The sequence below is a fragment of the Chiloscyllium plagiosum genome, unplaced genomic scaffold (assembly GCF_037043375.1).
Source record: "Chiloscyllium plagiosum isolate Xiang-an unplaced genomic scaffold, Cpla_swu_hap1 HiC_scaffold_6, whole genome shotgun sequence".
NCBI classification, from domain to species: Eukaryota; Metazoa; Chordata; class Chondrichthyes; order Orectolobiformes; family Hemiscylliidae; genus Chiloscyllium; species Chiloscyllium plagiosum.
Genome location: NW_028270144.1, coordinates 120,013,555 through 120,031,893, shown reverse-complemented (window position 1 = coordinate 120,031,893; position 18,339 = coordinate 120,013,555). Strand labels below are relative to the sequence as shown.

At 46.2% G+C, this 18,339-nt stretch overlaps 1 long non-coding RNA gene across 2 annotated transcripts in view; it reads right to left on the bottom strand.

Annotated features, from left to right (window-relative positions):
• LOC122550926 (uncharacterized) overlaps nt 1-12,557 on the bottom strand; it is a 44,697-nt gene extending 32,140 nt beyond the window's left edge. For both annotated transcript variants that reach the window (XR_015757493.1, XR_015757491.1), the window contains exons 1-2: nt 11,896-12,557; nt 11,532-11,580 (exon numbers count right to left, since the gene is read on the bottom strand). This is a non-coding gene — a long non-coding RNA (uncharacterized LOC122550926). The remainder of the gene's footprint in view (nt 1-11,531; nt 11,581-11,895) is intronic.
• Between the last annotated feature and the right edge of the window lie 5,782 nt (nt 12,558-18,339).

The window sequence follows — 18,339 nt, the reverse complement described above, 5'->3', positions numbered from 1 at the left end:
GCAGGAGGCCATTTTGGACAGAGATGAGGAAAAACATCCTCATTCAGAGGGTGGGAGCCTTGTGGAAATCTCTACCACAGGAACCGATAGATGCCAATTCACTGAATATATTTATGAGAGAAATAGCTACATTTTCACTTTGGTCAGAGGAATAGAAAGACAACTTATTATCAAAATGAAGAGAAACTTCAGAGTGCTTCAATGCATAGGGATCTGGGTGTCCTTGTGTATGAATCGCAGAAAATTAGTATGCAGCTCCAGCAGGTGATAAGGAAGGCAAACAGATTTTTTGGCATTTATTGCTAAAGTAATGGAGTAAAAATGTAAGAAAATGTTGCTGCAACTATCTAAGGCATTGGTGAGATCATACTTGGAGCACTCCATTCAATTATGGGCCCTTTACCTGAGGAGAGATGTAGTTGGAGGCAGTTGAGGGAGATTCACTAGATTGATTCCGGAGTTGAGAGGTTGGCTTTCTGAAGTGAGGTTGAACAGTTTAGACTGTCCAGAGTTTCCAGGAATGAAGGAAGATCTTATTGTTGTAGATAAAATGCTAAAGGAGACGTGGAGAGGATGTTTCCTCATTTGGGGCAATCTAGAATAAGAACTCACAGTTTTAAGGTAAGGAGTAGCAGATTTAAAGCAGAGATGAGGACAAATTACTACTCTCAAAGGATGGTGAATCTGTGGAATTCACTATCCCAGAGTGTGATGGTTACTGGAACATTGATAGTAACAGATCATGGGAGCGGGTAAGAAAGTGGAATTGAAGCTGAGATGAGTTTGGCCGTGATCATATTGAACAGCAAAACAGATTTGAGGGGCTGAATGGCTTTCCCCTGTTCCTGGTTCTTATGTTCTGAAGTAGGTAGGAGGTGACATGATGAAGCTTGAGGTTCTTAAAGACCATGGCATTGCCAAACCAGGAGCCAAAGTCAGTCAGCAAATATCATCATCTCCATTTACAGTATCCTGAAAAACCTGGACTAGAGTTTCATTGTGCTACTCGGGGGCAAATATAGGGCCATTTCGCCATCTATATTGGAAGCTTTCCAGTTATCATCTTCTCTGATCTCAATTGAAGGAACTACTCCCAGTTTTTAAGTTCCATGGGCTAAATTATCAAGGAGCAATGAGAGAGAAAGTGTGGGAGTGTAATGGGATTAACAGGCCAAATGGCCAAGGCTGCTCCCAATTTCTGTGTTTTTATCAATGCAAGTTGCTTGCTATTTGTTTAATTGTATACTCAACAAAGGTAATATATTAGGTCAGGTTCAAATAAATCAAATTCATGACACTTTTCATAACCTGAGCTGGAGACAAGAGAGAATTTCAGAATAACAGCCGTAACAACATGGACTCAGTGAAGCGAATCTGAAAGCAACCCAAACACAAATTCAGAACCATTTGGATTTCCAAATTGATTTGAAGCTTGTTTTTTCAGAAGAAAAAAAAGCAATCTTTATTATTTTAAATTAAACACCTGCTGCCAGCATTTTCTCTGCTGCCACCTGGTTAATTCCGATGACAGAATGATAACCTGGCACCACCTCAAGTGGTGCTTCAAATACATGTCTTTCCAAAATGAATTAAACAGAGTGGAAATGAATGACTGCGCACCATATCTAAAACATTAACTGGACCAGTTGTGAGCACAGCAACAGGAGTAGGCCATTCAGCCCATCGAGCCTGCTCCGGTGTACAAAGCGAGCTTGGCTGATCAAACACTCCAATGTCTTTTACTCATGCCATCTCTATAATCCGCTATGCCATTGGTAATCAGAAATCTAACAATCTCTACCCTCTGTCTACCAGAGGGAGGCAGTGGCCTGGTGGTATTATTGCTGGGCTGTTAATCCGGAGATCCACGTAGTGACCCAGGTTTAAGTCCATCCACGCTTGAATTTGGTTTCAACAAAAAATAATTAGGGGCTCAAATGATGGCCATGAATTGCTTGTTGGAAAAGCCCATCTAGTTCACAAATATCCTGTAGGGAAGGAAGCTGCTGGCTTACATGTGACTCCAGACCCATAACAATGGGGTTGACTCTTAACTACCCTCTGGGCAATGATTGCTAGACTAGCCAGAGATGCCCACAGCCTGTGAATGAATAAAAGGGGCAACAAATCACACTGACAAATTGAGTCTTGACGTCTTTCTGTTAGACAGTGCTCTGAGTAAAATGTTTCCTCCCATCTCTGACCTAAGTGACTTATTTCTAACAGGAAATTACAGGAAAAGCTCAGCAGGTCTGACAGCATCTGTGGAGAGAAATCAGAGTTAATGCTTCATGTAAAGTGACTCTTCCTTAGACCCTGAGTTCTGAGGAAGGGTCACTCGACTGAAATGTTAACTCTGAGCTTTTCCAGCAATTCCTGTTGGTGTTTCTGATTTACAGCATCAGCAGTTCTTTCAGCTTATTTATAAATTGTGTCCTCTAGCTTTAGACTCCCCTGTCACGGGAAACATCTTACATATCTACTGTGTTCATCCCTTTAAATATCTTGTACGTTTCAATGCGATCACTGACCCTTCTTCAAAACCTGAGATAATACAGGACAGTTTGCCCCATTTCTCTGCACAGGACAGTCATGCCAACCTGGGAGCATGTCTGGTCAACTTTCCTTGCTCCCCCCTATTGCAATAATATCTTTTCTGACAGAAGGAGACCAAAACTGCACGTAGTTTCCCAAATGCAGTCTGATTAAGCTGCTTTACAATTGAAGCTGGATTTCAATACTTCTACATTCTAATCCTCTTGCGACAAAAGTTAGCATCTCATTAGCCTTCCTAATAGATTGCTGAATCTTCATATTAGCAGAATTACATTCTACTCCCAACACATGTGACATCATTCAAAACTAATGCCTTTATTTCCACCAGGCCCTGTTCACCTTATGGCCCCTGTTCTTGCTGATCCACATTAGCACCTGGAACAGCAATGCCTTACTGTTGAAATTCTCATTCTTGCTTTCAGACCCACTATTCCCACCTCATCCCTCTATCTCTGTATTTTCCACCAAACTGGTGGCATGGTGGCTCAGTGGTTAGCTCTGATGCCTTATAACACCAGGTCCCAGGCTCGGTTCCAGCCTTGGGTGACTGCTTGTGTGGAGTTTGCATGTTCTCCCTGTGTGTCTCCAAACATGTGCAGGCCAGGTGAATTGGCCATGCTAAATTGCCCATAATGTTAGGTGCATTAGTCAATGGGAAATGAGCTTGGTTGTGTTACTCTTCAGAGGGTCAGTGTGGACTTGTTGGGCTAAAGGGCTTGTTCCCACGCAAAAGGGAATCTAATCAAACCCACAATCCTTTGAGGTCCTCATAAAAGCCCCTGTCATTATGACCTCTTTGAGTTTCCTCGTTTTTAATCGTTTCCCCCATTGATGACCATTGCTTCGTTGACAAGCCCTTTGGTTCTGGAACTTCATTCCAACATCTCTCGGCCTCTTGACTGCAAACCAAAATACATCAATTGCCTTTCAATCCATTAACCACATTGAGTCATGCAATGATTAGTTTATTTCTCTTATATTAATGGTTGCAGTGAGATTCTGTCTCCTAGTGGTGACATGGAAGAATTGTAAGACACAAGGCAAGGTGGTCAATTTAGTCAAGACACAGCCTTGCCAATATTGGCAAAGTCAAAAGTGTAAGCAAACTGTGCAGGAGAGCTAACCTTGGATTGTGGGAGAATTGCTGTGAACATAGAAGCTGTGATTAATAAATTTGCAAATGACAACAAAATTGAAGGTGAAGAAGGTTACCTCAGAGTACAACAGGATCTTGATCAGATGGGCCAATGGGCCAAGGAGTGACAGATGGAATTTAATTTGGATAAATGTGAGGTGCTGCCTTATGGAAAGGCATATCAGGGCAGGACTTATACACTTAGTGGGGAGTGTTGCTGAGCAAAGAGACCTTAGAATGCAAGTTCCTTGAAGTTAAAAATCACACGACACAAGGTTGTAGTCCAACAGGTCTATTTGGAGGCACTAACTTTTGAAACCCTGCTTTTTCATCACCTGTGTTTTCATCACAGGTGGTCCCTCCAAATAAACCTGTTGGACTATAACCCAGTGTTGTGTGATTTTTAACTTTGTCCACCCCAGTCCAAGGAGAAAGTGAGGGCTGCAGATGCTGGAGATCAGAGCTGAAAATGTGTTGCTGGAAAAGTCTTCCTGAAGAAGGGCTTATGCCCAAAATGTCGATTCTCCTGTTCCTTGGATGCTGCCTGACCTGCTGCGCTTTTCCAGCAACACATTTCCACCCCAGTCCAACACTGGCTCCTCTAAATCAAAGTTAGTTCAAAGTAGGGTTGCAGGAGGAATATTGAAGAAGGCATTTGGTATATGTAACTTAATTGGTCAATGCACTGAGTTTGGGAGTTGGGAGACCATGTTGCGGCTGTACAGTACATGGGTGAGGCCACTTTTGGAACATTGTTTTCAATTCTGGTCTCCCTGCTAAAGGAAGAGTGCTGTGAAACTTGAAAATGGTTCAGAAACGATTTACAAGGATGTTGCTGGGTTGGACCATTTGAGCTATAGGGACCAGCTGAATAGGCTGGGGCTGTTTTCCCTGGAGCGTTGGAGGCTGGGGGGGGGGTGACCTTATAGAGGTTTATAAAATCAAGAGGGGCATGGATAGGATAAATAGACAAGGTCTTTTCCCTGGGGTGTGGGAGTCCAGAGCTAGAGGGACTAGGTTAAGGGTGAGAGGAGAAAGATATAAAAGAGACCAAAGGGGCAACTTTTTTCATGCGCAGGGTGGTATGTGTGTGGAATGAGCTGCCAGAGGAAGTGGTGGAGGCTGGTATAATAACAACATTTAAAAGGCACTTGGATGTGTACATGAATAGGAAGGATTTAGAAGGATAGGGGCCAAATACTGGTAAATAGGATTAGATTTGCTGTGGTTCTGTTCGCCGAGCTGGAAGTTTTTGTTGCAAACATTTCGTCCCCTGTCTAGGTGACATCCTCAGTGCTTGGGAGCCTCCTGTGAAGCGCTTCTGTGCTGTTTCCTCCGGCCTTTATAGTGGCCTGTCCCTGCCGCTTCCGGTTGTCAGTTTCAGCTGTCCGCTGTAGTGGCCGGTATATTGGGTCCAGGTCTATGTGTTTGTTGATGGAGTTTGTGGATGAGTGCCATGCTTCTAGGAATTCCCTGGCTGTTCTTTGTTTCGCTTGCCCTATAATGGTAGTGTTGTCCCAGTCAAATTCATGTTGCTTGTTGTCTACGTGTGTGGCTACTAGGGATAGCTGGTCGTGTCGTTTCGTGGCTAGTTGATGTTCGTGGATGCGGATCGTTAGTTGTCTTCCTGTTTGTCCTATATAGTGTCTTGTGCAGTCCTTGCATGGGATTTTGTACACTACATTAGTTTTGATCATGCTGGGTATCGGGTCCTTCGTTCTGGTGAGTTGTTGTCCGAGAGTGGCTGTTGGTTTGTGTGCTGTTATAAGTCCTAGTGGTCGCAGTAGTCTGGCTGTCATTTTAGAGATGTTCTTGATGTATGGTAGTGTGGCTAGTCCTTTGGGTTGTGGCATGTCCTCGTTCTGTTGTCTTTCCCTTAGGTATCTGTTGATGAAATTGCGAGGATATCCGTTTTTGGCGAATACCTTGTATAGGTGTTCCTCTTCCTGTTTTTGCAGTTCTGGTGTGCTGCAGTGTGTTGTGGCCCTTTTGAATAGTGTCTTGATGCAACTTCTTTGTATGTGTTGGGGTGGTTGCTTTCATAGTTCAGGACTTGGTCTGTGTGTGTGGCTTTCCTGTGTACCTTAGTGGTGAATTCTCCATTCGGTGTTCTCTGTACCCTCACGTCTAGGAATGGGAGTTGGTTGTCCTTTTCTTCCTCTCTCGTGAATCGGATTCCTGTGAGTGTGGAGTTGATGATCCGGTGTGTTTTCTCTATTTCCGTGTTTTTAATGATTACAAAGGTGTCATCAACGTATCTGATCCAGAGTTTGGGTTGAATTTGTGGTAAGACTGTTTGTTCTAACCTTTGCATTACTGCTTCTGCTATGAGTCCCGAGATCGGTGAGCCCATGGGTGTTCCGTTGATTTGTTCGTATATCTGGTTGTTGAATGTGAAGTGTGTTGTGAGGCACAAGTCCAGTAGTTTAAGTATGCCGTCTTTGTTGATGGGTTCAACGTCCTGTTGTCTGTTATGTCTGTTCAGCAGGTTGGCTATTGTTTCTCTGGCTAGGGCTTTGTCAATAGAGGTGAACAGTGCCGTTACGTCGAATGAGACGATGGTTTCTTCCTTGTCTATGTGTATATTTCTGATGATGTCCAAGAATTCCTGTGTTGATTGTATAGAGTGTCTGGATCTGCTGATCAGGTGTTTCAGTTTCTGCTGTAGTTCTTTAGCCAGTTTGTGTGATGGTGTCCCTGGTAGTGATACTATGGGTCTGAGTGGGATGTCTGGTTTGTGCACTTTAGGTAATCCATAGAATCTGGGGGTGTAGCAGTAATGCAAAGGTTAGAACAAACAGTCTTACCACAAATTCAACCCAAACTCTGGGTCAGATACGTTGATGACACCTTTGTACTCATTAAAAACACAGAAATAGAGAACACACACCGGATCATCAACTCCACACTCACAGGAATCCGATTCACGAGAGAGGAAGAAAAGGACAACCAACTCCCATTCCTAGACGTGATGGTACAGAGAACACCAGACGGAGAATTCACCACAAAGGTATACAGGAAAGCCACACACACAGACCAAGTCCTGAACTATGAAAGCAACCACCCCAATACACACAAACGAAGTTGCATCAAGACACTATTCAAAAGGGCCACAACACACTGCAATACACCAGAACTGCAAAAAGAGGAAGAGGAACACCTGTACAAGGTATTCGCCAAAAACGGATATCCTCGCAATTTCATCAACAGATACCTAAGGGAAAGACAACGGAACGAGGACATGCCGCAACCCAAAGGACTAGCCACACTATCATACATCAAGAACATCTCTGAAATGACAGCCAGACTACTGCGACCACTTGGACTTATAACAGCACACAAACCAACAGCCACGCTCAGACAACAACTCACCAGAACGAAGGACCCGATACCCAGCATGAGCAAAACTAATGTAGTGTACAAAATCCCATGCAAGGACTGCACAAAACACTATATAGGACAAACAGGAAGACAGCTAACGATCCGCATCCATGAACATCAACTAGCCACGAAACGACACGACCAGCTATCCCTAGTAGCCACACACGTAGACGACAAGCAACATGAATTTGACTGGGACAACACTACCATTATAGGGCAAGCGAAACAAAGAACAGCCAGGGAATTCCTAGAAGCTTGGCACTCATCCACAAACTCCATCAACAAACAAATCGACCTGGACCCAATATACCGGCCACTACAGCGGACAGCTGAAACTGACAACCGGAAGCGGCAGGGACAGGCCACTATAAATGCCGGAGGAAACAGCACAGAAGCGCTTCACAGGAGGCTCCCAAGCACTGAGGATGTCACCTAGACAGGGGACGAAACGTTTGCAACAAAAACTTCCAGCTCGGCGAACAGAACCACAGCAATGAGCACCCGAGCTACAAATCTTGTCACAAACTTTGAGGATTAGATTTATTTTAGGCTATCTGGTTGGCATGGACGAATTGGAACGAAGGGTCTGATTCTGTGCTGTACATCTCTATGACTCTATGACTTTAAGTCAATAAACACGCCTCCTTCCATCTTACATTAAAGATTGATAAGAGTATCAGGATTAACATTTGGAAATAACTGCCTGTGTTGGTTCAAGCATGGCCTCTGGAAAAGGCCAATGATAGAGGACATCTGGCAGATGCTCCTGGACAGGACAGAGATGTAACTAAAAACCCAATAAATTGGCCATCCATAGCAGGAAAGAGAACTTAGAGAGACTTTGTTACTTCAGAGGGTAAAGTGGTCTAATCAACAAGTCTCAAGAGGCACATGGAGGGATCTGTTGACAAATTGACTGCTCGATACACACTCTAAATCACAAGGCTACCAAGGAACCAACATCATTGTGAATCTGCACAATTGCTTAGTGGTTTAATAAAAGTGAGACACTTATAGTGGAGCAGGATTGAAATTGTTACCTGCCAATAATATCCAAATTAAAGGTCAGAACGTTGAGACCAAGTGGATGTTCTTGCACTACCTCACTCTCCTCCTTTAAGACAGTTAATTCCACTGTGTTTCACTAATGTTTGCCTACGTGCCCCAGTACTCTCCCCCTTTATGGCTCTGTGTTGTACATTATAGCGCTCACACTGGCTCTGGGTAGCTATTATCCCCTCGGGTGACTTCTATGTGCTTGACTGAAAGAATATGTACATACTGCACCTGTTTCCACTCAATAACAGAGGAGGCAGCCACCTTTACCTGAATAGAAATGATGTGTAAGGGGAAAGGGAAAAAGCAGGAGATTGGCGCTGGGTGACGATGCTCATTTAAAGAGCTGGTGCAAACCTAATGGCCCAAATCTTTTACACCATAAAAATTCCATGATTCTGGTTCATTTCTCAGGGTAAGGTCTTAAACAATCGGAGTCAACATGCCTGATGTCAAATTTAAACAAAACTTGGCAGTTAACTGTCAATCAACTAATACATTATCCACAGACCGGCTTCTGCAAATCGGAGTTTACTTGTCAGCCAATCAGCATTCTCCTCTCATACTTTATAAATGTTCTCTTCCCCTTATGCTATGATTTCTTGTGAATTGTCCTGATGTGTGCAAAAGTAAATACTTTGGCAAAACATGTCTTTTTTTCAGATCAATTTCTGTCAGGCCAAAGAATGATTCATAATTCAGAATATATTTCATTTATGTTAGAATTGGTCTGCTCCTGATGCTTAGCTCTCCTGCAGACCTACCTTTTGCTTATTTACTTTTCCCATTAAGTCCTTTTAGTCATAAAATGTTTCATCCCTTGAACACCGTCACAAACCTTTCAAATTGTTTTTTCAAACCCTTTAGCTCTTTCTCTGTACTTGCTTAAAACCCAATGATCATTAATTACTTCCAGTTCTGATAATAGTTCATCAATCTGAAATAATTGAATGACATGGCCATTGGCAAGTCAGTTGGGATGATAAGGGTGAGATTGGGAGAAATTTGATTATTGACATTGACGAAAAAAGGTTTGATTCTGCAACTGAGTGTTGAATGGTGAGATGGGAATCTTGCTAGTGACCAGTAAAAGGTGTTTCTCCATTTGCATGCATTAACCTATCAATATTAGATGATCTTGGCACATTGACATAGGAGTCGAAAAGCGTGGTGCTGGAAAAGCAGGCCAGGCAGCATCCGAGGGTCAGAAGAATCGAGAGTTTGGGCATAAGCCCTTCACCAGGAATGTGGGTAGGGCGGGAGGGGGAAGGGGCTGAGACATAAATAGGAGGGGTGGAGGTGAGGTAGCTGGGAAGGCGATTGGTAGATGCAGGTGGGGGGGGGGGGGGGGTGTGATGGTGATAGGTTGGAGTAGAGGGTGGAGCGGATAGGTGGGAAGGAAGATGGACAGGTCAAGAGGACGGTGCCATTGTGGAGAGAAATCAGTATTAATTGTTCTGATTGAGTGACCCTTCCTCAGGACTCAGGAAGCCATGATGTGGAGGTGCTGGTGTTGGACTGGGTTAGACAAGGTCAGAAGTCACATGACACCAGGTTATAGTCCAGCAGGTTTATTTGAAATCACAAGCTTTTGGTGCACTGCTCCTTCATCAGGTGAAGACTTCAAAAGCTTGAGATTTCAAATATACCTGTTGGACTATAACCTGGTGTCATTTGACTTCTGACAAAGAATTCATGAAATATCACTCAACCTGAAACGTTAACTCAAATTTCTCTTCACATATGATGCCAGACCTGCTGAGCTTTTCCGGCCTTATAATCCTGGTCCACAATGCTGTTTCCCATTATTCCCACAACTGGATAGAAATTAATTGGTGATATTTCTCAAGTACCTGGTGACTGTAGCCTCCTTGCTTGCTCCTTTGCACCTTTACCTTGGACACCAGACACCACCATCACTCTATGGGCACAGCTTCCACGAGGACCCTAATCCATGGATGTTGGCATTAGACTTGTGCCAGCCTCAGGGCACACCGCTGATCCATGAACTATCTTACTCTGTTTCAATGCTCCACTTTGGAGCACACTGGAACCTTTCACTGCCAAGACAAGGTGTGCGCAAGAATAGGCAGCATCTCCTGGGTTTGACCTCAGAGCCGCATCCTGTCATGGTACTCACTCTTTTGTGTCTATTCTCTTTGCCTCGATGCAGTGTTTACTGCAGAGCATAAAGGCTCACAGCATGCCTGCTTTATCCTTTTAGCATAGACTCAAAGTCAAGAAGACTTTCAATATTGTCAATAGTCATCGAAGGGGCTGGACGTGTTCCTGCATGGCGCTGGGCTCTGCCAATCTCTGCCAATCTCACAGCATACATGGCAAACATGGCTGCATGTGTTTCAACAACATTAGAATTAGAACTAGAATGAGATTCTATCATCACATATACTCAAGGACAAAAGTACAACGAGAAATGGCCATGTCTCAAAGTAGAAGGAGATTTGTCTTCAATCAAGTCAAGAGAGACAGTCTGCAGTCAGCACCCAAAAGCGCAGTTAGTCAAGGGCAATGTCTGCTATTAGTCCAGGGACATGGATGTGGTCAGTCAGCTGGCTTGTGGCAGTCAGGGTCAGGGGAATGGGACAGTGTCAGCCCGATAGGTCCACTGCAATCAGAGTGGGGGTTAACGGTAAGTCAGCCAGAGAGCTGCACATACATCAGTCCCAGCGAGGTCTGGTCACTCAAAGTCAAGGAGAGGCACAGGTAATGGTTTCCTGGGATCGCCATCACTGTGGTAAGGAAGCTGGGAAACTCAGTCAGAGATAGCAGGCTGGGATACAGAGCGGGAGTGGGGGGGGTGGAATTGTGAAGGGGGAGTCTCAACATTTAAAGGACGGACATGAGAGCACAAGGGAGGGAAAGAGGCCACACAGGTGTAATGAGGTAATGCACAACGATGACTCCATATGCATCAGGTCTCAGGGGGTCAAGTGGGGAAAGGATCAGTTGAATAAGCAGGTTGAATGGGAACACGAGGGAGATCAAAACCAATGGGTTGACAGGGAGGGCAGCAAAGAGGGAAGATGAAGATTTGTTGAGTGGTCAACCAATTTGAGAGGCTGAGGCTTGAAGCACTACCATTGATTACTTCAGTCCTAACGTAAATAGCGTGTGGAATCCTGAGAGCTCCAGGAAGTGATGAGTATTTCAGTCTCTGGCAAGACAGAAGCTAGAATGACTGGGGTACCACAGATGTGCCTCAGGAGACAGATTTCTGAGAATACCAGGAGAAAGTCAGCCACTGAGAAACCCTGTATGAACTAGGCCTCAATGGGTACCCTGACAATTTGTGGTAAAGTTCCACCAGTCTGTTTCTATCTCCACAGCTGCTCCCAGACCTGCTGAACATTTATACTCTCCTTCTCCATTTCATTTCACTCACCTTTGTCACCAATCAGCGGGTTGCCCTCAGAAGGTTGACATCTCAGAATCTGGGGTTTGGGTTAAATGTCAGGAGAGAGTTACAGGTTATAATGGAATGATAACACACATTGTCTTTGTCTGAAGATGGGCTAATGTTTAGAAACAGTGCAAGTTTATTACATAGTACTTAATAGCTATTTCATAGCAAGTGTGATTAATCACAGTGTCTTGTAAGGTATCAGACTCAGCTTAAGAGTAAGTTCACATTTCAGTCACAAAATCATCCTCACACCAGGTCAGCAAGAAGCTAATCTCACAAATTCTCACAGACCACCTAGCTCCTCACAGGAACGGTCTGTTATAGCCTGATGATCAGCGTTTACCTTGTGATATCAATGAAATCTTCCAGATACTAACTGTCCTGTACAACACATTTCTTTGTGTTTCTCCTTCGAAGGATGGTGGGGAGCTTTGGATGATTCTGCAAGATACAAATAACATGACAGGCCACGTCATGAACATGCCGTCCGTCCCAGTCGAAGGGAACTTGAGCTCAGGGCCTTCAGGCTCAGAGGGAACTAGTTGAGCTGCAAGATTCCTTTTAAAGGGATGGCACGCAATGTCTATAAAGGCTGGAAGACAAAGTTGGAATTCGTTAAGGACGTTTACAAACTCAAGAGGCTATTAAACTCTTAATTCTATGAAGTGCATTGAGAGTTTGAGTCACTATTGTACCATAGACTCTCACAGACAGCAGTGAGGCCGTAGTAATGTTGTCGATTTTTGAGCATTTTCATTTTGAGCAGACTCGTCCACTGTTTCTTTTTTTGTTGACTTGTGGGACATGGATGTTGCTGATTGGCCGGCAGCTGGATTGTCTGTCTCTAGTTGGTTTGAGAAGGTGCTGCTGATAGTGGCGGAGTAGCATGGCTGCATTTGGTCCGTCTCCACCTGCTTTCTTTGTTTCTTTTGTTGTCGTTTTTCTTTTGAAGTCATTTTAAGGCTGGGGCAGCAGGAGAGAACAGGCCAGCAGCAGAGAGGAGAGAGGGAGAGGGTCCAGCAGCACAGAGGAGAGAGGGAGAGGGTCCAGCAGCACAGAGGAGAGAGGGAGAGGGTCTAGCAGCACAGAGGAGAGAGGGAGAGGGTCCAACAGCACAGAGGAGAGAGGGAGAGGGTCCAGCAGCACAGAGGAGAGAGAGAAGGTCCAGCAGCACAGAGGAGAGAGGGAGAGGGTCCAGCAGCACAGAGGAACGAGGGAGAGAGGGTCCAGCAGCTCAGAGGAGAGAGGGAGAGGATCCAGCAGCAGAGAGCTGAGAGGGAGAGGGTCTAGCAGCACAGGGGATACAGGGGGAGGGTCCAGCAGCACAGAGGAGAGAGGGAGAAGGTCCAGCAGCACAGGGGAGAGAGGGAGAGGGTCCAGCAGCACAGAAGAGAGAGAGAGAGGGTCCAGCAGCACAGAGGAGAGAGGGAGAGGGTCCAGCAGCACAGAGGAACGAGGGAGAGAGGGTCCAGCAGCTCAGAGGAGAGAGGGAGAGGATCCAGCAGCAGAGAGGTGAGAGGGAAAGGGTCTAGCAGCACAGGGGATACAGGGGGAGGGTCCAGCAACACAGGGGATAGAGGGAGAGGTGGTCCAGCAGCACAGAGGAACGAGGGAGAGAGGGTCCAGCAGCACAGAGGAGAGAGGGAGAGGGTCCAGCAGCACAGAGGAGAGAGGGAGAGGGTCCAGCAGCACAGAGGAGAGAGGGAGAGAGGGTCCAGCAGCACAGGGGATAGAGGGAGAGGTGGTCCAGCAGCACAGAGGAACGAGGGAGAGAGGGTCTAGCAGCACAGAGGAGAGAGGGAGAGGGTCCAGCAGCACAGAGGAGAGAGGGAGAGGGTCCAGCAGCACAGAGGAGAGAGGGAGAGAGGGTCCAGCAGCTCAGAGAAGAGAGAGAGAGAGGGACCAGCAGCACAGAGGAGAAAGTGAGAGGGTCCAGCAGCACAGAGGAGAGAGGGAGAGGGTCTAGCAGCACAGAAGAGAGAGGGAGAGAGGGTCCAGCAGCTCAGAGAAGAGAGAGAGAGAGGGACCAGCAGCACAGAGGAACGAGGGAGAGAGGGTCCAGCAGCACAGAGGAGAGAGGGAGAGGGTCCAGCAGCACAGAGGAACGAGGGAGAGAGGGTCCAGCAGCACAGAGGAGAGAGGGAGAGGGTCCAGCAGCACAGAGGAGAGAGGGAGAGAGGGTCCAGCAGCTCAGAGAAGAGAGAGAGAGAGGGACCAGCAGCACAGAGGAGAAAGTGAGAGGGTCCAGCAGCACAGAGGAGAGAGGGAGAGGGTCTAGCAGCACAGAGGAGAGAGGGAGAGAGGGTCCAGCAGCACAGGGGATAGAGGGAGAGGTGGTCGAGCAGCACAGAGGAACGAGGGAGAGAGGGTCCAGCAGCACAGAGGAGAGAGGGAGAGGGTCCAGCAGCACAGAGGAGAGAGGGAGAGGGTCCAGCAGCACAGAGGAGAGAGGGAGAGAGGGTCCAGCAGCTCAGAGAAGAGAGAGAGAGAGGGACCAGCAGCACAGAGGAGAAAGTGAGAGGGTCCAGCAGCACAGAGGAGAGAGGGAGAGGGTCTAGCAGCACAGTGGAGAGAGGGCGAGAGGGTCCAGCAGCACAGAGGAGAAAGTGAGAGGGTCCAGCATCAAAGGGGAGAGAGGGAGAGGGTCCAGCAGCACAGAGGAGAGAAAGAGCGGGTCCAGCAGCAAAGGGGAGAGACAGAGGCTCCAGCAGCACAGAGGAGAGAGAGAGCGGGTCCAGCAGCACAGAGGAGAGAGAGAGAGAGGATCCAGCAGCAGAGAGGAGAGAGGGAGAGGGTTCAGCAGCACAGATGAGAGAGGGAGAGAGGGTCCAGCAGCAGAGAGGAGAGAGGGAGAGGGACCAGCAGCACAGAGGAGAGAGGGAGAGGGTCCAGCAGCACAGAGGAGAGAGGGAGATGGTCCAGCAGCAAAGGGGAGAGAGGGAGAGGGTCCAGCAGCACAGAGGAGAGAGGGAGATGGTCCAGCAGCAAAGGGGAGAGAGGGAGAGGGTCCAGCAGCACAGAAAAGAGAGGGAGAGAGGGTCCAGCAGCACTAGGTAGAGAGGGAGAGGTAAAAACAATGACTGCAGATGCTGGAAACCAGATTCTGGATCAGTGGTGCTGGAAGAGCACAGCAATTCAGGCAGCATCTGAGGACAGGCAAAATCGACGTTTCGGGCAAAAGCCCTTCATCAGGAGAGGGTCCAGCAACACAGAGGAGAGAGAGAGAGAGAGAGGGTCCAGCAGCAAAGGGGAGAGAGGGAGAGAGGGTCCAGCCGCACAGAGGAAAGAGAGAGTGGGTCCAGCAGCACTGGGGAGAGAGGTAGAGAGTCCAGCAGCACAGAGGAGAGAGGGAGAGAGTCCAGCAGCAGAGAGGAGAGTGGGAGAGGGTCCAGCAGAACTGAGGAAAGAGAGAGAGGGTCCAGCAGCACAGGGGAGAGAAGGTGAGTGTCCAGCAGTGCAGAGGAAAGAGAGAGAAAGCGCCCAGCAGCACAGAGAGAGCGAGAGTGGGTCCAGCAGCACAGAGGGGAGAGGGAGAGGGTTAATATTTAACTTTATTTATTTTTCTACTTATAACAAGAACAACTTGTCTGTTGCTACTTGTACCTAAGGTTTGTACCGAGGTCCCTTCATCCCTATGATGGTGCCTTATGTCATGACATTCTACACTTTTCACTGTACTCCTGTACTCAAGTACGTGTGACAATAAAACTTAAATCAAATCAGAGGGCAGACAGGACCTTAATTTACCACATGATTCATTGATGCATTAAAACACCGAAGGGCATGCGTCTCATCAAGTCTATGCTGACTTTCTGTCAGGCAATTCAGTCATCGTCATTGACCCAGTCTTTGTACCTCTGTAAGTACAGTATATTACATTAAGTATCCATCCATTCACGACCCTTGACTGGATTACTGGACGTGTTTGAAGAGGTGGTGGTGTTGAGGGGTATGATGTGCCAACTCTCAAATGGAGCTGAGGCCTGAGGCCATGATCTTATTGACTGACAGGGCAGGCTAGAGGGGCCAAATGGCTACTCCTTTACCTGTTTCTAATGTTCTTCCAGCTTCTTATCTCTTGCAGTGTTAAAAAAAGGCCCTTCCTTACATGCCTCTTGAACATCTTACCCAAAACATTGAACCTGTATTTACCTAGCCGTTCTGTTTACAGCTTTTCTTGGTCCACTTTATTTAAACATGTTGTAATATTGCACAACTTTATGAAATCGCCCCTCAATCTCCCTTACTCGAAAGAGAATGTCTGCAGCTTCTCTAGCTTGGAGCAAAAATCACTCATCCCTGGAATCATTCAGATAAATCTTCACTCGACCCACAAGAGGACCCTCACACTCCTTCCTAAAATGCGGTGACCAGAACTGAACACAATCCTCCTAGTTGCAGCCAACCCAGAGCTTTGGAAAGATTGTCAGCTGATACTTCAAAGAAATTAGGTAAGCATGAGGAGACGCAGTGGCTCAGTGGTTAGCACTGCTGCCTTACAACAGCAGGGGCCTGGGTTCAATGCCAGCCTGTATGAAGTTTGCACGTTCTCCCTGTGTCTGTGTGGGTTCCCTCTATGTCCTCCAGTTTCCTCCCACAGCCCAAACATGTGCAGGTTAGTTGGATTGGCCATAGTGTCCAGGAATATGCAGGCTAGGTGCATTAGCCATAGCAAATGCAAGGAAAGGGTAAGGGGGTGACTGTGGATGGGATGCTCTTTGGAAGGTTGGTGTGGACTTGTTGGGCTGAATGGCCTGTTTCCACACTGTAGGGATTCTATGAAACACTGCCTTTTTTCTCTAAATCCAGTTTGACTGCTTAAGACTGCGATGGATTTTAAGCATGACACCCTAATAACATCTCATCAACAGCTTTACGATTCTAACTTTGCAATGCTGAAGGGTCAATAATCATTACCGTCAGTTGATTGATGAAGTGGAACACCAAGTGCAGTTTTCTGCTTTCAGGACAAAGGCCAGGCAACAATGGAGCCAAGAGCAGCTCTGTGACACTTGGAGATGTGTAATTTGCTGGATAATCTAGTCTTGTCAGAACGAAATAGAAGTTATTAGTCACAGATTCAATGCTCCACATGTCAGCCTTGTCTCCATTTGTAGCATTCTTGCTCTGAAATCAGAAGATCAGGAGTTCAAGTCCCACTCCAGAGACTTGCACACATTAACCATACTTGCACTCTCATTACAGCACTGAAGGGTGCTACACTGTCAGTGCTGCTGTTTCCTTTTGATGTGATAGCAAATTGAAGCCATGACTGTGCAGTCAACACACTTTATAATGAAATTTGGAGGGTGTGCAAAGTTAAAAATCACACAACACCAGGTTATAGTCCAACAAGTTTATTTGCAAGCACTAGCGTCCTATTGGACTATAATCTGATGTTGTGTGACTTTTAACTTTATAACGCAATACTTCCCCCCAGCATCCTGGATAAATATTTATCGTTCAATTTATGTTTAAACAAAGTACCTTACAGCAACAGGGACCCGGGTCCAAGTTTAACCTCAGATGACTGCCTGTGTGGAGTTTGCACGTTCACCCTGTGTCTCTGTAGGTTTCCTCTGAGTGCTCTGGTTTTCTCCCACTGTCCAAAGATGTGCAGGTTAGGGTGGATTGGCTGTGCTAAATTATTCATAGTGTTCAGGGATATGTAGGCTTGGTGGGTTAGCCATGGGAAATGCAGGGTTACAGGGATAGGGTGGGAAGATGGGGCTGGGTGGGATGCTCTTCAGAGGGTCGGTGTGGATTTGATGGGATGAATGGCCTACTTCCACACTGTAGGGATTGTATGAACTGTGTTGGGAAAACTGGGACTTTCCTGGAGAAGAGGAATACATGTACATACTCTCTCATGAGGAGAACTCAAAATAATAAATATCCCATTGTGGCCTGCTTCCACACTGTGGGATTCAATGATTCTCTGATTCAATGGTCTGAACATGTATTTCTGTGCTGCTTGTGGGAACTTGGGCTGTACAAACGAGCTGCAGTGTTCTCTCTGTGGAACACTTTCTCAATGGAAAGTGATACTAATGGCATGGGTTCAATTCCCACACAGGCTGAGGCTACCATGAAAGATTGTTCTTCTCAACCACTCCCCTCACCTCAGGCATGGTGACCCTCAGGCTACACCATCACCAACTGTCTCTCTCTTTCTCTCTCTCTCTTTCTCTCTTTCTCTAATGAAAGAGCAGCCCTATGGGACTATGGTAACTTTAACACTTCAAAACACACTGGTGTATGGCTCTAATTGGTTTGGAACACCCTGAGATTGTGAAGGATGCCCCGGGGCTGTGTTTGGATGCTAGACTGCTTAAAAAAAAAGGATGACTAAGATGTGGTCTTAAATTGCAAGGCTGGCTTAATCTATGTTCACCACAGTCTTGTTACAGGAGTTGAAGTCCGCATTAAGAACAGTTATCTGGAGATTTACTAAACAGTTGATTGCCAAATGAAGTGCTTGCTAGGCTCATTTAAGAGACTACACATCATTTTAATGGTTAGTGCTTCTCTTAATATCTTCACCTAGTAACAACTGGCTGTTCAGGAGTAAACACAGCGTTAAGTCAATTTGCAGCATCACACAAAGAGCCATCACCTCAAGGAAAACTCACCATTTCGTGCTGATAAAGCTGGAAATGTGAGAAGGACCCCTTGATAAACAGTGGAAGATTTTTCGGGACATTTTATCAAGACCATTTGAACATCAATTATCCTGACAGAAACTAAGGGGAGACATTTTGAAGATGAGAGTGTGGTCGTGAGAGAG